Source organism: Xenopus laevis, chromosome 3L (genome assembly GCF_017654675.1).
Source record: "Xenopus laevis strain J_2021 chromosome 3L, Xenopus_laevis_v10.1, whole genome shotgun sequence".
In the NCBI taxonomy this organism is placed as follows: Eukaryota; Metazoa; Chordata; class Amphibia; order Anura; family Pipidae; genus Xenopus; species Xenopus laevis.
This window is the reverse complement of record NC_054375.1, coordinates 7,499,279-7,505,408: the sequence shown is the minus strand read 5'-3', so window position 1 is coordinate 7,505,408 and position 6,130 is coordinate 7,499,279. Positions and strand designations below refer to the sequence as shown.

At 41.6% G+C, this 6,130-nt stretch overlaps 1 protein-coding gene across 1 annotated transcript in view; it reads right to left on the bottom strand.

Moving 5' to 3' along the window:
* bcl2l13.L (BCL2-like 13 (apoptosis facilitator) L homeolog) overlaps positions 1 to 1,424 on the bottom strand; it is a 27,730-nt gene extending 26,306 nt beyond the window's left edge. Inside the window, exon 1 of the mRNA XM_018240891.2 lies at positions 1,269 to 1,424. The gene's annotated coding sequence lies outside the window, so the exon portion shown is untranslated. The remainder of the gene's footprint in view (positions 1 to 1,268) is intronic.
* Positions 1,425 to 6,130: the final 4,706 nt, after the last annotated feature.

The window sequence follows — 6,130 nt, the reverse complement described above, 5'->3', positions numbered from 1 at the left end:
CCCAGTGAGAATGAGGAATGAATGGATATTGGGAAGTTGCTTAGATATTATATTTCATTATGCAAATAGAATAAAAACACACTTACTGGGTGTAGTTCCCCTTTAAAACTTGGAAGAGTGGAAGTTGGAGCTGGGTCAAAATTGACCCCTGTCAGGGTGAAGTACAGGAAGGGGTGGGGTCAAGAGACGGGGAGGTGTCACTCATTGGCTGCAGAAGGGTGGGGATATGGGGGGATATTTAGTGTTTGGGTGTGAGGTCTTTAGACATAATGGGTAGTTGTCAGGGGGAACCAGGGATATGGGGGACCCCATTCTTATTGTTGGTGATTGATGGACTAATAATTGGGGACCCGTTAGATTAGTAACACAGGGCCCCATGATTAATTAAAATATATATAGTCATCTGTGTTACAACTTGTTATCTCTTTACTTCTTCTGTTTCACAAGTGAGGGAATCAGCGAGTGTCACACGAGATAAGACTGAACAGTGAGTGAGTTACAGTCGGACCGCTGCTCTTTCTGCTACACATCACACGCCCTCTGGCCTGTGACTAATACCCGGCTCAGCCCAAAACCAACAGGCACATTCCTCCCCGCACACATGGATTAATATGGTACATTCCCCCCAAAGACACCTTATATACTATTATTAGATATTAGTATTATTAGATATTAGTATTCGATATTATCATAATATATTATTATTATATATTATTATTATTAGATACTATTATTATTATATAAACAATGTCCTTGAAAAAAAATGAATGTATAAGAGCACCAACATATTCCATAGAGCAGTACAATCAGGAGATATATATAGATAGATAGATAGATATACAAAGTGTGAGTGGATACATATCTGTTATTAACTCTGCACTGCTGGTTCTGACTCTCAAAACAGAGGCAGCAAAAGGTTAACTCTGCTCCAGCAGTGACTGATCTGCTGGCAGGGGTTTCAGGAGTCTGAACCTGCAGTTCAGGAACACAACTTTTTTTTTTTTTTAATTAATTTTTTTTCTAATAATTGATTACATTAAGGAAAAAGTTCATTAATACTGCAGTTAAGACATGAGTCCCTGGGCATGTGTCCCCTATGTAACACTCAGGTCCCATTGAGAGGAGTTTGCAGCAGACGCGCAGTTAGAGGGACACCTGTTAGTTACCCCAGTGTCTGCCCCATAGGAGGGTATTGGGGCATTAAGTGAATACAACGGGCAGGAGCGCACACGTGGGACATACAAAGAGCTTTCCCCGCCCCCTCTCACCTGCTGCGGCCGCAGCTCTGGCTGAGCAGTCGCTTCTCTCCCGGCTCCAGTTCTAAACAGGAGCCGCAGCCATGACAGGGGGCGGAGCTCACAGGAAAAACCACGCCCGCTGCAGAGTTCAAGTTCGCGTCACCCGGGCGAAGTCAGCCAATCAGAAACCCGAATGAAAAAAAAAAACACGCAGGTCGCTGGAATCGGAAAATTGAATAAAATGGGCGTGGCGTTGTCGCTTTGCTCGAGGCTTGAAACGCAGAAAGGGCGCACAAGGGGCCGTGACGCTTCTAATCAGCAGGGATTGGCCTATTAAAGGGACGCCGCGTCCTCTGTGGCTCCGAGTCACCTCTACAGTACGGAAATCCCAATAATATTAATGAATTGCTTCTGCTGGACTGGAGCCATAAACATGCTGTGTATACTGCTGGCATTTCTTGTACATTGTCACGTGTCCACATTGTGACTCATTGCAGTAGGATTAATAGATTTAAAGTGGCTGTTCTCCTGAGTTAACGTGTAGTATGTTATAGAATGGCTAATACTTAGCAATTGGTCTTTATTATTTATAAATTTTATCGTTTTTAAATTGTTTGCCTTTTTCTTTCAAATGGGGGAGGGGGTCACTGACCCCCATCTAAAAAAAAACAAATGCTCTGTAAGGCTACAAATGTATGGTTATTTCTATCATTCTATTCAGGCCTCTCCTATTCATATTTCAGTCTCCTATTTAAATCAATGCAGGGTTGCTAGGGTAATTAGGACCCTAGCAACCAGAAAATGCAAACGGGAGAGCTGCTGAATAAAAAGCTAAATAACTCAACAACCACAAATAATAAAAAATGAAAACCAATTGCAAATTATCTCAGGCTATCACTCTCTACATCTTACTAACAGTTAACTCAAAGGTGAACAATCCCTTTATTAGATTTAACGTGGTTGTTTAGCTTTGAGTTAACTTTTAGTATGATGTAGCGAGTGATTTGCAATTGGTTTTCATTTTTTATTATTTAAGGGTTTTGCGTTATTTCATTTTTTTTCCATTTTAAGCAATCTAGTTGCTAGGGTGCCAATTCCCCTAGCAACCATGAACTGACTTGAATTAGAGACTGCGATATGAACAGGAGAGGCCTGAATAGAAAGATGAGGAATACCAAGTAGCAATAACGATACATTTGTAGCCTTACAGAGCATTTGTTTTTTTTACATGGGGTCACTGACCCCCATTTGAAAGCTGGAAAGAGTCAGAAGAAAAAGGCAAATAACTATAAAACTATAAATAATGAAGAGTTGCCTAGAATTGGCCATTCTATAACATACTAAAAGTTACCTTAAAGGGATACTGTCATGGGAAAAAAAATTTTTCCAAAATGAATCAGTTAATAGTGCTGCTCCAGCAGAATTCTGCACTGAAATCCATTTCTCAAAAGAGCAAACAGATTTTTTTATATTCAATTTTGAAATCTGACATGGCTAGACATATTGTCAATTTCCCAGCTGCCCCAAGTCATGTGACTTTAAGCTTTTAAATTAATTTCTAGAATATGATGAAGTGCTCTGTGAATAGAGAGGGAGGAATACATTTTTGAGAAAATTAGAATTCTGGGCAGTTTACTTTGACTGGAAACCGTTATCACAAAAAAAAAAAAAGAAATTCTGCAAAAGCCTTGGTGGTCTCTCCACAAATCCAGGCCCGCGCACCCCCTTCCCACTACACAGATTATTGGGTTCAGATTAAGAACATTGCCTTTGGTTCCCAGTAGTAGAAAACACCATGATGCTTGTCTGCTTAATCGGGATTGTGGCGCCATCTAGTGTTGAAAAAATGTAGTACCTGTTCCATTGTACCCCCATTCTGCACAGATTCTGCCAATATATGAAACGTAACGGATTGAGAAAGGGCGAGACTAAGGCCAAAACGTTTCATACCTCCCAACTGTCCCTCTTTTGGCAGCTCAACCCGCAGTCCCTCGTTTGTACTGGAAAGTCCCCATTTTCTCTGCACTGAATAGCCAGAAAAAGAAACAATGTTTCTAACTTAATTGGCATTTGGCAGAGAGCCCAGAACAGCCACAGCTGCAGATAAGATACTTTTGTAACAATTTTGAGATAAGCAAATTGGAACAATATAAGAGAACAGGTCCCTTGGGAAAAATTAGACTCACAGCTTAAAGGGCAATTCACCTTCGTTAGCAAAACTGTAATAACTGGAAAAAAAAACAGAAATATGTTCAAACTTTCATAACCTGCCAAATGTTGTAAAATGAATATGGTGATTAGGAGGTGTGGCCAAAAAATTGAGCGTGGTCAAAAAAATTTGCCGCGGCAACTTTTTTGTCCCTCTTTTTATTTGCAAAATGTTGGGAGGTATGATGTTGCCTGGTTGTCTGACCTAATAACTTGTGAGTGCGGGGTCGGCCCAACCTGCCCGACCAGTAGGTCCCGCAGGAATCTGGCCAGTCCACACATCACTACTGCAGTGGTGTTTTTTTCTTGCATCTCTATTTCCCGGGCTGCTTTGCACCCAATTCACAAGATAATATAAAGTGGCACACAAGCCCCATCCACCCTGGTGCACAAGCCCCACCCACCCTGGTGCACAAGCCCCACCCCAGACCCCGCCCACTCCACATCACAGTTAAAAGACCACACAGACATCAGCGCTTAAAAAGTAACCCCCCCCACACACACAAGTTATAAAAACCTATTGATGGTCAGGGCCCCCTTATAAGTTTAAAAAAAAAAGCATTGGTGCCAGGGCCCCCCTTACAAGTAAAAAAATTGGGGCCCCAAAAAAATATTTTTTTAAAAAATCATTGGTGCCACGGCCCCCCTTACAAGTTAAAAAAAATTGTCCTAAAAAAATATTTGAAAAAAAAAAACATTGGCGCCAGGGCCCCCTTATAAGTTAAAAAAAACTGGGGCCCCAAAAATTTTAAAAAAAAATGGTGCCAGGGCCCCCTTACAAGTTTAAAAAAAAAAGCATTGGTGCCAGGGCCCCCATAAAAGTTTTTTTAAAAAGCATTGGTGCCAGGGCCCCCCTTACAAATGAAAAATTTGGGGCCCCAAAAATTTTTTTTTTAAAAAAAACATTGGCACCAGGGCCCCCCTTACAAGTTAAAAAAATTGGGGCCCCAAAAAAATATATTTTTAAAAAAACATTGGCGCCAGGGCCCCCCTTACAAGTTAAAAAAACTGGGGCCTCAAAATTCTTTTTTTAAAAAAAATTGGTTCTAGGGCCCCCCCCTTACAAGTTTAAAAAAAAAAAGTATTGGTGCCAGGGCCCCCCATAAAAAAAATTTTTTAAAAAAAAGCATTGGTGCCAGGGCCCCCTTACAAGTTAAAAAAATTGGGGCCAGAAAAATTTTTTTTAAAAAAACATTGGCGCTAGGGCCCCCCTCACAATTGGGGCCCGAAAAACATATTTTTAAAAAAAACATTGGTGGCAGGGGCCTTAAGAGTATTAAAATAATACAGTGGTGGCCAGGGGATTATTCAGCATTATTTTCCTGCAGCTGAAACCGCTGCCTCCATGTCTTGAGTCTCCAACTGAAGCCACAAAACCAACAACTGACCAATATAGGAGAAGTTAAATTGTGCATTTTTCACATACTCTTAAAGGAAAAGTAAACCTTAAAAATAAGTGAATGTAACATTGACGAGGGGGCTATTCTAAGCGCTTTTGTAATTTACATTCATTATTTATTTTGTTTTAATTCCAAGATATTAAGGGATACATGTGCTGTTAATATGAATGAATTTGTGTTACAACAGCGCCACCTGCTGGTTCTCTGGTGAAAGAGGCTGCTCTGATGTTCTTCTGTTTAGGAATAAAATTAGAAACCTTTCTCAAATCTTCCCTAAGCAAAAGGGGTGGTTCACCTTTAAGTTAACATTTTTTTTTTTTAATGATTTGTCTATTTCTTCCGAATCTTTCCAGCTTTCAAATGGTCGTCACTGACCCCATCTAAAAAAACAAATGCTCTGTAAGCAACATATTTATTCTTATTGCTACTTTTTATTACTCATCGTTCTATTCAGGCCTCTCCTATTCATATTCCAGTCTCTTATTCAGATCAGAGCATGGTTACTAGGGGAATTTGGACCCTAGCAACAAGACTGCTGAAATTGCAAACTGGAGAGCTGCTGAATAAAAAGCTAAATAACTCCAAAATAAAATAAAAACCAATTGCAAATAGTCTTAGAATATTCCTCTCTGTCATTTAAAGGTGAACAACCCCTGCGACGCCTACAATGGTGGTTTTTCCAGGGGTGTCTTGACCACGCCCATTCCACACCCACTTATACCCTTGGTCACACCCCTGGCAGGGTTTTAGACCTTTTCAGTGGGTCCAGACAACCCAGAGAGGGCGTGGCTATACTGACTGACCCCCCAAATGTAGGTAGTCCCCGTTTTGTTAAAAAAACCCCAACCCAGTTGCCCTTAACCCTTTGTGCACCAGCCAAGCGCTGAATCCAGTTAGTAAGGAGTTAAAGACTCTCTGGGATCACAGAGAAGCCTCTCTGACCTTCCTATTCCACGAGAAGGTTATAAGAGCCCCAGGTATTAACTCCAGCGCCATGGAACTCCAGTCCTGTTATTCCTGAGCTCTCCCACCGCAGCAGAGCCCGTGACTCCGCACATATCTGAGAATGTTGTGCCAAAACCCGGAGCGGATCGCTCCATTCAAACTACTCTCTCGGATCCACCAATCGCTACACAGCAAGTGGGCGGGCCCAAGCCGACCCAGAGAGAAAAAAAGACAAAACGTGTGCTTGGGGGTGTCCCTCGTCTCTCACGTGATCCGGAAGGGGGCGTTACGCTGTCGAAGTCAGGTGACTGCCGTATAAAGGGGAAGTAGCTGGCTGCC